This window comes from Saccostrea cucullata, unplaced genomic scaffold (assembly GCF_032062105.1).
Source record: "Saccostrea cucullata isolate Sc308-1 unplaced genomic scaffold, CSIRO_AGI_Scuc_v1 ctg289, whole genome shotgun sequence".
NCBI classification, from domain to species: Eukaryota; Metazoa; Mollusca; class Bivalvia; order Ostreida; family Ostreidae; genus Saccostrea; species Saccostrea cuccullata.
The window spans coordinates 265,855-282,456 of NW_026933175.1; the positions used below are offsets into that span (position 1 = coordinate 265,855).

Consider the following 16,602-nt stretch of genomic DNA (forward strand, 5'->3'; position numbering starts at 1 on the left):
TTTATTACCCCCCTCCTTCTCCATTTTATGTATGTGTGGCATCTGCAACTATACTGTAAGGGAGACAATAAATGTAAGGAACACATTAGAAGTAAACTCATTACTAGTACGTTGTACAGATAACTTTACAATTGCAATGTTCATGAGGAGATTCACCCCCATCAGAAAACTTTTTGGAAGCAAAATCTGCATCAACTTGATTGGATTTTTATTCTTAAAATATCCCATTTCATCAACTATTCATAGTTTTCTCAGATAACCTTACAATTGGGCAAGGCACGCATACTTAGAATCTTTTGCATATTTCCATCTGATGACCAACTGACTGCTTTTACACAAATTGGAAATCATGAAAAATTGCTACATGCATGCAGAAACCAGAGATATTTTTATGTCTTGGAAAATATTGGGTGTTGCACTGTTAAGCTGAGAATAAGTGGAATTTCTCTAGTAGCCTGCAATTCTTTAAACAAGAGGCCCATAGGACACATTGCTAACCCAATTACCCAATTAATTTTAGCCCTGCTGTTGAGCTTTCAGCTCAGGTGAGCTAAAATGCAATTTTATTACTCATTTTTCACCATTTCAAGCAAAATATCACTGTTTTTATTAAGTGTAAATTTTGGTTAACTTTGAGACCACGCCCTTTGCCCCAGGGTCATGCCTTGAACAATTTTTAATCTTCAACATATCCTGACCCTTGTATGTAACTTTGGTGAAAATCTGCCTGGTGGTTCTTGAGAAGATTTTTTAGCAACCAGTACTTTTGGTTTAATTTTCCTGATTATCTCCCCTAGTTTCAGTACAAAAGGTAGCCCTTGGGCCAAGGATACCCTGTGACAAATTTGACAATGATTGGCCAAGGGGTTCTTGAGTTATGGCCCATATTCTAGAAAGTTAACGCACATCGCACGACGCACACAGCACAAATGGCCATAGCATTCGCTCTTTGAGCCTTTGGCTCAGAAGAGCTAATAAAAAAAAAAATTTGGAAGAAGCAACCTTGCTATTATAACTTAATACACTTAGTTTGTTTGCTGAAAAAGATTTTCAGTATATTTCTTAGAATAACTTATATATTTACTTTTTAAAAGACCCCCCCCCCCCCCCCTCGTCACAATATATACAACTTTAAATAGAAAGGCCACGTTTTTCCAAAATTTTAGCAGGAACTATATTTTTGGCGGAATGGTCGTAGTTTATCTTCTTTTAGGCCCTTTCAAAATTATAAAAGAAGAAGTGAATAAATAATTTTTACACAAAATTTTTTGAGAGATTTTTAAATGTGCAGATTAATAAGAGTTGGACATCAAAATTTATCAAATAAATATGACAAACAAACTAGAACTTTATTGTATTAAATCTTGTGATTTGCCAAAAATCAAATATTTTTTTCTCTGGGGTCAAATTTTTTGTTTTTGAAAAAAATTTTGTAGCTTTATAAGACTATTTTATTATATGTGAAAATAAGAAAATGTTAAAATTAGTAAATTGAAAATGAAATTTTAAAATTTTGTGGTGGTCAGAGAAAATTCATTGGTCTCTCCAGTTAAGTTGAAAAAATGTAAATTTGGAAATATCATGCTATAGACCCGATATAGCAATATGTTTTTTCAAAAAGAACAATCATTAAACTTTTGAAAAGATATGTATCAAACATGAAGTTATGAAATTTTTCTTAATGTCAAGGAAAAAGATAATGACCTTGAACTTCCTCTCATATAAAACGGTCAAATTTAATTTCACTGATACACACCTGATATTGGATCATGTGAAAATTTCATTCATTTTTAAATATTAGAAAATGAGAAACCTTAATACACTTAGTTTGTATCCTGAAAAAGATTGGACAGATTTTCAAGAATAACATACATTTTTTTTCCAGTGACCCCCCCCTTCCCCAAATATATTGGGTCAAGGTTTTGACACATTTTGGGCCATGGAGCAATCTTTGTGTGAAATGCTCCTAGTTTATCTCCTTAGGCCCTTTCACAATATTTGATTGGCCCCAAAGCAGAAGTGAATAAATATTCATGCTACCAAAATTTTTTGATTTGGATTGCAAACTGCTGCTGAAAGAGTTGGACATCAAAAAGTATTGGTATGGAATATGCACAATCGAAAGCATCCGTTGTGTATTAAATCTTGTGATTCTGTAAAATCACATATTTTCCTGGGGTCAAATTTTTTAGGTTTAAGGAAAAAAAATTGGTCTTTGGGGATTTGATTTTGTGGTTGAAAAATGTTAATTAGTAAATTGCACATGAAATTTTTCATTTTGTGGTGGTCATAAATTCATTGGTCTCTCCTTACCTTGAAAACAATGAAAACTAGAACTGTCCAAACGGGACAAAATACCTCCTTATAAAGATATGTATCAAACATGAATTATGAAATTTTTCTTCCAGTGACCTTGAACTTCCCCAAATGACCTTGGGTCAAGGTCATGACACACCTTTTGATCATGGGCAATCTTTGTGTGAAATGAGAACCTACCAAGTTTATCCATAAGAAAGATATGGACAGGACACGAATTATGAAATTTTCTTCCAGTGACCTTGAACTTCCCCAAATGACCTTGGGTCAAGGTCATGACACACCCATGGGCCATGGGCAATCTTTGTATGAAATGAGAGCCTACCAAGTTTATCCATAAGAAAGATATGAACCAGACACAAATTATGAAATTTTTCTTCCAGTGACCTTGAACTTCCCCAAATGACATTCGGTCAAGGTCATGACACACCCTTGGGCCATGGGCAATCTTTGTGTGAAAGAAGAACCTACCAAGTTTATCCATAAGAAAGATATGGACAGGACACGAATTATGAAATTTTTCTTCCAGTGACCTTGAACTTCCCAAATGACCTTCGGTCAAGGTCATGACACACCCATGGGCCATGGGCAATCTTTGTATGAAATGAGAACCTACCAAGTTTATCCATAAGAAAGATATGGACCAGACATGAATTATGAAATTTTTCTTCCAGTGACCTTGAACTTCCCCAAATGACCTTGGGTCAAGGTCATGACACACCCTTAGGTCATGGGCAATCTTTGTGTGGAGTAGTAGATTCTAATGTCCCTCTGTAAGAAAGATATGGACCGGACACGATTGCACAGACAGACAGACGGATGGACAGACGGACAGCTAGACAGACGGACAAGGTAATTCCTATATACCCCCCCAAACTTCGTTTGCGGGGGGTATAATTAACCCCCCCCCCCAAACAAGTGATTTGTGAAAGCCAGTGTTGAAAGATAATGTGATAGGATCACATAGAGCAAGCAACAGTCTCATGGTTGCAAAACATATGACAGCTGGGATTCATCTTACAATCTTTAAACAAGAGGCCCATGGGCCACATCGCTCACCTGAGCATTATGGCTAGGAAAAAGTAGAAATTGGTTTATTATTGAAAAGTTTAAATCCAAAAGTAGTTCCATGACCAATCATGGCTTTGCTATTCTTGAAAAGATGATTTTTAAAGAATTTTCCTATATATGTCTATGTAAAACTTTGGTCGTCCATTGTGGCCCCGCCCTATCCCCGGGGTCATGATTTGAACAAATTTGAATCTACACTACCTGAGCATGCTTCCATATAAATATGATTAATTATGGCTTTGTTATTCTTGAGAAGAAGATTTTTAAAGAATTTTCCTATATATTTCTATGTAAAACTTTGGTCGGCCATTGTGGCCCCACCCTGCCCCAGGGGGTCATGATTTGAACAAACTTGAATCTACACTACCTGAGGATGCTTCCATATAAATATGATCAATTATGGCTTTGCTATTCTTGAGAAGATGATTTTTAAAGAATTTTCCGATATATTTCTATGTAAAACTTTGGTCGGCCATTGTGGCCCTGCCCTACCCCCAGGGGTCATGATTTGAACAAACATGCATCGACACTACATGAGGATGTTTCCCCATAAGTTTCATCTTTCCTGGTACAGTGGTTCTTGAGAAGAAGATTTTTAAAACATACCACCAAATTTTCTTTAATTCCCAATTATCTCCCCTTGAATGAGGGCATGGCCCTTCATTTGAACAAACTTGAATCCCCTTCACCCAAGGATGCTTTGTGGCAAGTTTGGTTGAAATTGGCCCAGCGGTTCTTGAGAAGAAGTCGAAAATGTGAAAAGTTTACAGACAGACAGACAGACGGATAGACAGACAGATGGACAGACAGACAGACGGACGCCAGACAAAATGTGATCAGAAAAGCTCACTTGAGCCTTCCGCTCAGATAAGCTAAAAATAATCTGTGTCACTCTTGTTAGTATACAAAATGTTTAAGGATGTTTGTACTAATGTTTGTGTTCAGCATTAAAGTAATTTGGATCACATTTGGTCACGTCTGAATAGTGTGCCTGTCCACTACTTTGAGGAGACCTATGATATGCAACCATAAAAACATGCAATGAATGCAAGAAATCATGCAACATATTTGAGAGCTTGTGCGAAAGGGCATTTAAATATACAGGGGGTAGAAGAGAAAATTTGTGTATTTTCACTGGATGATTTTAGAGCCCACTTCAACTCAAGAATACCTAACACTGGGGTATTAACCTGACTCTTAAACATCCTGATATAAAGAAAATAACCTATTTTATACAAGCAACTAACAAAGACTGTTCAAATTTTTTTTTTTTAACTTTTTTCTTGATGGGGTGTTTTATACAGGTTTGACTGTAAGTAAAAAATCTTCATGTTCAAGCTCTCATTGCCTAGAATTTGACAATAGACAGACATTAAAAAATAAAAGCAACTCTAATATAATTTATTTGTATCCTCGGGGAAATAATTTGAAACATATACTGGTTTAGGGATGTTATGTTTCAGTAATTTGGATCCAAATTTCACTTTTATTACATGACATAATATACTTTCATTGCAAAAAGTTCTGTGTCAACATTACCTACGACTTTATTATTAAAAAAAGTGGAAGGGGATGTATCCAAACTGTAAAATAAAGCATCATTCAGGGAATACTACTTCCAGTAGAATATCGTAAAAGTGAAATATGATCTAACAGTTCTCATGAACCAGCTATTATTAATGTATTTCTCGCTCACTGAAACTCAGAATCCCATAGATCACAGACAAGATCATATGAATTTCACATTATATTTAATTGCTGGGAAAACCTCATTTTGGTGTGAAAAAAAAATTCATGTTTACAGAGACACTACATACAATACCAGAAGATAGGGAAGACACTGAAATTTATCACACCCTGTATATCAGTCTGTCCTTTATCACACCCTGTATATCAGTCTGTCCTTTATCACACCCTGTATATCAGTCTGTCCTTTATCACACCCTGTATATCAGTCTGTCCTTTATCACACCCTGTATATCAGTCTGTCCTTCATCACACACCCTGTATATCAGTCTGTCCTTTATCACACCTTGTATATCAGTCTAGCCTTTATCACACCCTGTATATCAGTCTGTCTTTTATCACACCCTGTATATCAGTCTGTCCTTCATCACACACCCTGTATATCAGTCTGTCCTTTATCACACCCTGTATATCTGTCTGTCCTTTATCACACACCCTGTATATCAGTCTGTCTTTTATCACACCCTGTATATCAGTCTAGCCTTTATCACACCCTGTATATCAGTCTGTCCTTTATCACACCCTGTATATCAGTCTGTCCTTTATCACACCCTGTATATCAGCCTGTCCTTTAATATCACACCTTGTATATGTCAGTTTTTCATTTATCACACCCTGTATTTCAGTCTAGCCTTCATCACACACTGTATATCAGTATGTCCTTCATCACACACCCTGTATATCAGTCTGTCATTTATCACACCCTGTATATCAGTCTGTCCTTTATCACAAACCCTGTATATCAGTCTTGGCTTTATGTACCAGTCTTTACTGACTTACAATATGTTAGAACCTTTAGATATCTTTTTCTTCAGTTCTATCGAGTTTTGAAAAGACAAGGTTTAATTAACTGTATTTTGCAATGTTACATTTAATTTTTCATCAACATTATATCCATCAATTTCAAAATACTGACATGCATTGCATCAAAAGATAAAAAAAAATGACAACCTAACATAAAATTATCCTATACTTTATCATATTTACTGACTCACAATTCCCATCTTGAATCACAGTTCAGAAATCTCCTCTAATGATAGATTGTAATTTAACTTTCCACAAAATACGCTTTTTTACATGTTCAATACACTTCAATCAGAGGACTCAGAATTGATTAGAATTTTAAAGGAAGCAATTTTCTGGGAATTTATGGAAAATATCAAATTATCTCTTAATATATTGAAATATAGGAAGACAAAAATGGCTGCAGTGGCACTTCAAGGTTAAACATTACGTTGGGAACATTCTAAATGATCAGATTAAAGTTTTTAATAATAAATGTCACATTTTTTTTATAAGCCTTCCCTATACAACATATACATATATTTTTTTTAAATTAAAATTTTATCATTGCCTATTTTTAGTCACTATATGTCTATGGATAACCAATGATTTGTGAATCTCAATTTCATATTTCGTAATTGTATACTAAGCACAAAGATACATGCCAATGTTGAGATTGCTTATATCAACTGCATCATCTGTTTAAATTAGATTTCAACCATTCACAATTATGACTCACCTAAGATCATCATAATTAATAAATGATTTGAATCTGTTTCCAAGGTGATGGCATGAAGTAAATAGCTGGGTTTCATTACTTTGCCAATTTCTTTTTTTTTTTTTTTTTTTTTTTTTTACTGTTTAAGCATACTCTAAAAAAATGTGGTTCCAAGGCTTTGATAGATATTCAAATAATAACCAGAGAACAGATAATGGCTACATTCATCAAACTAACATTATTTAAAAATAACTACTTGTGTATAAGAAGAGTTACATAAGTTTGTGAAACACAATTATGCCCCTCCAAATAATTGGAATTTTCCTACTTCCAAGTGACATAAGTATGTTCGAATTGCATATTTAATCATACCCAAAACAAAACTTGACCTAAATATTCTTATGATTAATCTTTATACCAAATTTCATTTCAGTATGTGCATGCAACCCTTGCAAAAGAAATGAAGGAAAACTGCAAATTGAATAGGAATTTTTCTAAGTCCACAGGGCATAACTCTGTCCAAAATTGCTCAAAGGTAACCAAAACAGAACTTGACCTAGATATTCTTATGTTTATCTGTATACCAAATTTCATTTCAGTTTGTGCAACATCTGGGAAGAAAATGAACAGAAACTGTTGGTGGACAGACAGATGGACACACAGCAGCAAAGCTATTATAATATGCCCTCCCTTCTTTGAAAGGGTCACATAAATTTCTGTTTAAATTGTACCAAAATTTAACAAGAACAAGCATTTTGAAAAATTGTTTACAAACAGTGAGAAAGACAACCAGATAAGAGGAAAATCAGATATGATGGTCTATAATTGATGAGAAAAGCCAAAAATTTTCAATCCATGTTTAAATCAAACAACTTTCCTTTACTTGGGACTTCAGTATCTTCCTATTAATCCCAAGGTTCAAATTATCTGAACATCTCATGCTGTACCATTAAAACATCACGAATATGATGTCTCTATCTTTTTTCAATCAGTGAAATTGACAAAAAGAAAAAAGAATATCAAGCCTGCATGTTTCTTAATCTTTTCTGTAAAGTGAGAATATTTTTTTCACAAACGCATTCACCACCTGATAATGGCATCTTCACAAATAATTTACAATAATATATATATATATATAAGCCCATAATCACAAGGCTCACCAACATCACCAATGGCAACCTCTGGATTATTTTCTTCTAGCATACAAAAAAGTGTATCTACAATATAACATCTTCCATTGTTGATGCATAACTTTGACTGTTACAAGGAAATAATCGATTCTATAATCATCTTCCATGCATCACTGATAAATACAGGACAAAGTACTTCAAAAGATATCTGCTCCAAAATTCTCTCTCTCCCCCCCCCCCCCCCCCCCGGACCCCAACATTCAGGTGAGCTAAAAGGAACAGGGTAATTTGATCCATTTTAGTCTTACTGACCTAAAAATGTGGCCAATTTATGTCATATAATTTTTCCATACAAAAGCATCATTTGGCCCACTGTACTCACATTTCTCACATTTTTTCCAATCAATTAAAGGCTCACTTGCTCCACTTAAGTCACATAAATGTAAACAGGGACCAGGGCTGCTTTCCTTGACGAGATCATAGTGGCTAACTTAGCAGAATGTTAACATTTCTATCTCTATTGAAAAGACAGCTAACTTAGAAGATATAAAGTTTCAGATTTCATATAAACATATATCTATAAAAACTTATTTTTGGAACAAAGAGTTTTTTCAACCGAAAATATATACATATATTTTCATTTAATTCTTTAGATGTACAAAGCAATATCCTTTTTATTAAAATCGTATGTGTTGCAAATTTGTTACTAAAGAGACAATCTTGAAATTGTTATTACCATCTAATATTTATGCAAGCTCTCCCTTAATTACATAGAGGCTATGTTAGCTCTCTGTTCAAGAGTGTAGCTTTACCTTGGGCTACATAGCAGCTACACTGTTGAGCTTAACCTGGGGCTACGTAGCAGCTAATCTGTTGAGCTTTACCTGGGGCTACGTAGAAACTATGCTGTTAAGCTTTACCTGGGGCTACGTAGCAGCTACGCTGTTGACTTTACCTGGGGCTACGTAGCAGCTACGCTGTTGAGCTTAACCTGGGGCTACATAGCAGCTACGCTGTTGAGCTTAACCTGGGGCTACGTAGCAGCTAAGCTGTTGAGCTTAACCTGGGTCTACGTAGCAGCTACACTGTTAAGCTTTACCTGGGGCTACGTAGCAGCTACGCTGTTGAGCTTTACCTGGGGCTACGTAGCAGCTACGCTGTTGAGCTTAACCTGGGGCTACGTAGCAGCTACACCATTGAGTTTAACCTGGGGCTACGTAGCAGCTATGCTGTTAAGCTTAACCTGGGGCTATGTAGCAGCTACGCTGTTGAGCTTTACCTGGGGCTTCGTAGCAGCTACGCTGTTGAGCTTTACCTGGGGCTATGTAGAAGCTACGCTGTTGAGCTCTACCTGGGGCTACGTAGCAGCTACGCTGCTGAGCTTAACCTGGGGCTACATAGCAGCTACGCTGTTGAGCTTAACCTGGGGCTACATAGCAGCTACGCTGCTGAGCTTAATACCTGGGGCTACGTAGCAGCTAAGCTGTTGAGCTTTACTTGGGGGCTACGTAGCAGCTACGCTGTTAAACACATCTCTGGTCCATCTAAGTCACTTTAATCTAAAACGTGGACTTGCTCCATTTGCTATATTAATGTAAACAAGTTTATCTTTTAAAAAAGATAGGTGAGCTAGCGCTGCAGCAATTTTTAAACACAAAAAGGAAGGTCCATGATCAAGTGATTTATTTTGCTGAATTTTTTTATGTTTATCAAAGCTGGGGTGTGATAAAGTTATATTTTTTGTGAGAATGTATTTTACAGACGCATAGGTAAAGAAACGAGGGGGGGGGGGGGCAGTGAAGTTTTTGTGTTGACTCATTGTAGTTTCCAGAGAATTCCTGATGAGAAGATGTGAAGCTTGTGAGCTTTGGGTCATCTTTGTCAAGAACTGTTAGGTAAAAAGCCATACACAGAATTTTTTTTATAAATAATGGATTTGTTTGTAATTTTTAGTGTTAATCCTTGTTTATGGAATTTTTTGCTTGTCCTACATTGTCATGATTGCGAGCATTTAGAATATATTTTTATGGTGGTGAGGCCTTGAAAACACAAGTGTGGAGTCCATCTTGTGCTTTAAGACTTTATAAAAAAAAAACTCCCTTGTTTTTGTTTAGAACAATCAGATAATGACTCGGGCTTTTCCATCTGAAAAAGGGAAAATTTAATGTATTACAATTATGTATTTATTTTTAAAGTGTAAGATACACAATAAATAAACAAAGTTTTTTAATGACACAATGAAATTATCATATCTATCTGTAGTAATTTTCACAGTTTTCCAAGAATGCACAACCGTGAAGCCGAGCATGTGTATTCCAGTAACTTGGACTAACAAAGTTGCTAGTGCTCGAGAGCACTAGCAACAAGTGGGTGCTTAGACCACCTTAAACAAAAACTTGCCCAATCTTGGTCACACCACAAAAAAACTCTCAAGGAAAACTGCATGTTTATTTTTAAAATTCTTTTAAAAAGATTTTTTTTTCCTATCCCTGTCATTTGTTTTAGAAAACCTGACAATAGCTTATTGGAGAGAAACGATTTAAGCATGTTGATGATTTTTCAGTATTTTCAATATAAATTATACCTGCTGATTCTGGAATAGAACTCGGAAGTTTTACATATCAGACGTGTTAATTGCTCTAGAACCCTTTTAACATGTAAATTCATCTACAACCCTTTTACTATATGTAAATGCCTCAGGCCAACGTGAATTAGATTTTCAAAGTAATTCTAGAGAATTCCTAAATTGGCTTACTGTTATGAACAAAGTAATATACGCCTAACAAGGAACAGAGGTTCACCAAATTGTTCAATGCTCATTATAAAGCTGTAGGCTCAGTCTGCCCAAAGAGTGAATCTGTCCCTTACATAATATTTCATATAATAGTTAATGTTCTCTTTGTTATGTTATTGATAGTTAAATGTCTACAGTCATCAGATAAATTCTCACATTGAGTTTTCACGCTTTTGATAAGGATTCGGCAGTAAATTAACGGAACCATAATACTTCCCCCTTCTTACTACTCGCTGACAATATCTAAGTCAAATTGCAAAATTAGCAGAGGAAGTGTAACGATTATATCTAAAGACATTTTTTCCTTCACAAATTGCCAATCAGCATAACAAATGGAAATACTATTCACGTCAAAAGCTGCCAACGGATGTAATCAAACTGTGGTCCAATAAAAAAACAGCCACCTAAGGAAATCAATAGGCACACTAAAACGTATTTTTAAAAGAAACATATTTAAAACATGATTGAAGGAATATAATAATTTTCAAATGAACTACAAGTGTTTAAAAATATTTAATCTATTAGAATATACTTAAAGATTCTACAAAGAAGATGTTAATTTAAAAAAATTAATGTCTACAAAATAGAAATTCTTTCAGATTGATCCACAGAATTGATAGAAAGCGTAATACAGAGAAAACAACAGAGGGTTTCCTAGGATATGACATAAACATAACAAATCGTCCATTTGGTTTTCTCTAAATGACAATAATTAGGGCTTCAATCGGTATACCTCTGCAAGTCAGAATATGATTCAGGTTATTTAAGCCATGATTAGATTATAGTTTCTATTCGATAGTTATCTTAGCAACCCTAAATAATATAACAAAGGAATACATGTTTCCTTCTTTATTGTAATTTAAGTGATTGATAGATTAACTTTTTTATTTTCCTATGAGCTGACAGAATTACTGTTAGACTGTGTGCACAGGACTTAGAGACAAAGCTAGAAAGCGTCAAGACATTCAGAAGTGTATGAAGAAATCCTTCCATTTCACATTTCTCCAGACAAGATGTCTTTGTTTAATCAACCCCGATAAGGACAACAATTTAATCTGACGGGGCAGAAATCGGACACAACTTTATACAAACTTAATCTGTAAATTACCATTATTCACTGTCTTCCTAACAGTTTTCTTCTTCGCTCCGACACACACCAGGCTGAAATTGTCAATAATCTTCATCTCTAGAGGGAGTATAAGTTCTTTCACATGATTTTCATTAAAACGTAAATTTTACAACAGTCATGTCTCATACCGCCTTCTGTGATTGAGTTACTTTTTGTAATAAATTACAATAGGCAATTTTAATTTTCTTTTTTCAAAAGCATATAAAACAAAAGAAACAGTCAAAAGTAAAACCAGGTAATACAATGATGGTGTCTTGCCCAAGGCTGATTCAAGTTATTACTGCATTTCATTACTACTTCTGTTCTATATATACCAGTTTCAGACAACATGAAGTAAGAGATTTGTTAATATACTAATGCTACAGAAGTCAGGTGTTTGTTATTGCCTACTGAAGTCAGGTGTTTGTTGTTGTCTACAGAAGTCAGGTGTTTGTTGTTCCCTAGAGAAGTCAGGTGTTTGTTATTGCCTACTGAAGTCAGGTGTTTGTTGTTGTCTACAGAAGTCAGGTGTTTGTTGTTGCCTACAGAAGTCAGGTGTTTGTTGTTGCCTACAGAAGTCAGGTGTTTGTTGTTGTCTACAGAAGTCAGGTGTTTGTTGTTCCCTAGAGAAGTCAGGTGTTTGTTATTGCCTACTGAAGTCAGGTGTTTGTTGTTGTCTACAGAAATCAGGTGTTTGTTGTTATCTACAGAAGTCAGGTCTTTGTTGTTGTCTAAAGAAGTCAGGTGTTTGTTATTGCCTACTGAAGTCAGGTGTTTGTTGTTGTCTACAAAATCAGGTGTTTGTTGTTGTCTACAGAAGTCAGGTGTTTGTTGTTGTCTACAGAAATCAGGTGTTTGTTATTGTCTACAGAAGTCAGGTGTTTGTTGTTGTCCACAGAAGTCAGGTGTTTGTTGTTGCCTACAGAAGTCAGGTATTTGTTGTTGTATACAGAAGTCAGGTGTTACTTGTTGTCTACATTAGTCAGGTGTAGGTTGTCTACAGAAGTCAGATGTTTGTTGTTGTCTACAGAAGTCAGGTGTAGGTTGTCTACAGAAGTCAGGTATTTGTTGTTATCTACAGAAGTCAGGTGTTTGTTGTTGCCTACAGAAGTCAGGTGTTTGTTGTTGTCTACAGAAGTCAGGTGTTTGTTGTTGTCTACAGAAGTCAGGTGAAGGTTTCTACAGAAGTCAGGTATTTGTTGCTGTCTACAGAAGTCAGGTATTTGTTGTTGTCTACAGAAGTCAGGTCTTTGTTGTTGTCTACAGAAATCAGGTGTAGGTTGTCTACAGATGCCAGGTATTTGTTGCTGCCTACAGCTAGGTGTTTACTGTTGTCTACAGAAGTCAGTTGTTTATTGTTGTCTACAGAAGTCAGTTGTAGGTTGTCTATAGACGTCAGGTGTTTGTTATTGTCTACAGAGGTCAGGTGTTTGTTATTGCCTACTGAAGTCAGGTGTTCGTTGTTGCCTACAGAAGTCAGGTGTTTGTTGTTGTCTTCAGAAGACAGGTGTTTGTTGTTGCCTACAGAAGTCAGGTGTTTCTTGTTGTCTACAGAAGTCTGGTATTTGTTGTTATCTACAGAAGTCAGGAGTTTGTTGTTTCCTACAGAAGCCAGGTATTTGTTGTTGTATACAGAAGTCAAGTGTTTTTTGTTGTCTACAGAAGTCAGGTCTTTGTTGTTGTCTACAGAAATCAGGTGTAGGTTGTCTACAGATGCCAGGTATTTGTTGCTGCCTACAGAAGCCAGGTATTTGTTGTTGTACACAGAAGCCAGGTATTTGTTGTTGCCTGCAGAAGTCAGGTGTTTGTTGTTGTCTACAAAAGTCAGGTAATTGTTGTTGTCTACAACAGCTAGGTGTTTGCTGTTGTCTACAGAAGTCAGTTGTTTATTGTTGTCTACAGAAGTCAGTTGTAGGTTGTCTATAGAAGTCAGGTGTTTGTTATTGTCTACAGAGGTCAGGTGTTTGTTATTGCCTACTGAAGTCAGGTGTTTGTTGTTGCCTACAAAAGTCAGGTGTTTGTTGTTGCCTACAGAAGTCAGGTGTTTGTTGTTGTCTACAGAAGTCAGGTGTTTGTTGTTGCCTACAGAAGTCAGGTGTTTGTTGTTGCCTACAGAAGTCAACTGTTTGTTATTGCCTACAGAAGTCAACTGTTTGTTGTTGCCTACAGAAGTCAGGTGTTTGTTGTTGTCTACAGAAGTCAGGTGTTTGTTGTTGTCTACAGAAGTCAGGTGTTTGTTGTTGTCTACAGAAGTCAGGTGTTTGTTGTTGCCTACAGAAGTCAGGTGATTGTTGTTGTCTACAGAAGTCAGGTGTTTGTTATTGCCTACTGAAGTCAGGTGTTTGTTGTTGCCTACAGAAGTCAGGTGTTTGTTGTTGCCTACAGAAGTCAGGTGTTTGTTGTTGCCTACAGAAGTCAGGTGTTTGTTGTTGTCTACAGAAGTCAGGTGTTTGTTGTTGCCTACAGAAGTCAGGTGAAGGTTTCTACAGAAGTCAGGTATTTGTTGTTGTCTATAGAAGTCAGGTGTCTGTTGTTGCCTACAGAAGTCAGGTGTTTGTTATTGCCTACTGAAGTCAGGTGTTTGTTGTTGCCTACAGAAGTCAGGTGTTTGTTGTTGCCTACAGAAGTCAGGTGTTTGTTGTTGCCTACAGAAGTCAGGTGTTTGTTGTTGCCTACAGAAGTCAGGTGAAGGTTTCTACAGAGGTCAGGTGTTTGTTGTTGTCTACAGAGGTCAGGTGTTTGTTTTTGTCTACAGAAGTCAGGTGTTTGTTGTTGCCTACAGAAGTCAGGTGAAGGTTTCTACAGAAGTCAGGTATTTGTTGTTGTCTACAGAAGTCAGGTGTTTGTTGTTGCCTAAAAAAGTCAGGTGCATGTAGTTGTGTAAAGAAGTCAGGTGTTAAATTGGTTTGCAGTACTGAAGAAAAAGGTGAAAGAAAAGATGAACATAGGTAATCAGAGATTACAGAGCTCATCTCAACGAATGTTGTCTTTCAGTAATTTAGGCAAAGTCACACAATTAACCAACAAAAAGTGTACATCCAAAAATGCAAAATTTATGCAATTTTGATTTGATACTTTGGAATAGACCTAAATAAAAACTTCCAAGCTAGTTCTTCATCATGAAAAAGTAATTAAAATCCAGCATCTGAAGCAAGTTTGAGAGTTTTCATCCCTTGATGCATCATTTGTGCAAGTTTGGTTTATATAAGCCTTACAGTTTCTTGGTAATAAACCTGCACCCATAACTTTTACGTGGTCCATTATTTGGAAAATGTATGTCAAATTCAGCATCTGAAGCAAGTCCATTAGTGAGCATCCTAAGATGTATCATCCATGCAAGTTTGCTCAACATAGAGCTCAAAGTTACTTGGAAATGAATCCTGAACCAAAAACTTTAACCTTTTCACTAAGGCCAGCATTTTTTTATTTTTAGGTTTACAAACCCGCCGCTCAAGTTTTTGAATTTTCAGAAAAAAAACAAGAGGCCCACGGGCCTTATAGGTCACCTGAGTATCATGTAACAACTTTCCAGCGATTGTATTTGGTTCGTGTTTTAAGCCAAAAGCCATGAAATTCACAAATTTTGAAAGAGGCACCACTGCTTTTCAAAGGGCAGATTTCAAAGCATTAATTTATTTTTAGTCAAAGTACCCCCCTGAAATTATCTATTTTGAAAGAGGCCCCTTTCTTCATTATAAGGCCAGCATTTTTTTTATGTTTAGGTTTAGTTATGAACATGAGAATAAAAAAGTCCTGAAGGAGAAGGAAATAAATTTTTTTTTTTATAAATCAATTATTATCATTTGTACATTCTTTTTTATGCTATCCTAATACGCTCTGGACACATAATGCTTACAAATAGGAAAGTAGAACATGTAATTGCTTATTTCATCATCTGCCAGTTTGGGCCAGTTACATAAATTTTGTGATGTTGATCAAAATATACTTTAAAAAATCAATTCTTTAAAAGTCTTTCAATATATCTTCATTTTTTTAATTTGTGTTAGGTGAATGTGTAGACATTGTTCTAAAATTTACTTGATGCCTAAAATTATAATTCCTATCATAAAACAGACAGGGAGTATTGGGGAGTAGGGTCAACATTTTTTCAATTAAGTGTAAAATAATTTTTCTGGCTGATACAAATGATACTACATGCCTGTATATATTTGTATATTCTTGCCTTTTAATAGTTGAATTTTTTTTTTTTATTTCTTCAGGTTATTGTTTATTTCTTCCTCAAATGGACTTCACTTCTCCCATAGTTTTATTCATTATATCTGATGCATAAGCAACCCTTTTCTGAAGAATGATGCTTAGACTGTAAGCTATATCAGAGACCTAAACAATGTCCCTGGCAATATGCAATAGCTACCACGGGCAGTTTAAAACCTGGGGGAGGAAAACAATTTACAGTTACTTTTGAAACGAATACATAATTATCTCACCAGCATGTCATTGTGCAACAAAGTCGTCAGCATTTTATTTGTCCTTTGAACGGGTGAAACGTTTTGAATGGCACTCTTATCGATGAATTTTACACTAAACCAAGCTATCTTCTCAGATCTAGCTTTATTTACCCGCCATTTCATCGTAAAACCGGAAGTGAGAGTTCGTAAATTTGAAATCTCGATCCCGACTCAAATTTGACAAATTGTTTTATTTTTTTTCTAAAAATTCAAAACCTTGAGCGGAGGGTTTCTAAAACTGAAAATAAAATAAATCCTGGCCTTAAATATGTAATTAGATCATTAGCATATTAACCAGGAGCAAAGGATAAGATGTTCAAAGAATTCATGCATTTCACTATATAATCATTAGAGCCCACCCTAAAACAAGAACCCCTGACCCTGGGGCCATAAAATTCACAATTTTGGTAGAGGCACTCTTGCTTATCATAACTATGTACTTAGTTAGTTTATTTAATACCCAGGAG

General features: G+C 35.7%; 1 protein-coding gene across 1 annotated transcript in view; it reads right to left on the reverse strand.

The window, feature by feature from the left end:
- LOC134237506 (CD109 antigen-like) overlaps positions 1–16,602 on the reverse strand; it is a 164,484-nt gene that overhangs the window by 98,230 nt on the left and 49,652 nt on the right. The window lies entirely within an intron of this gene.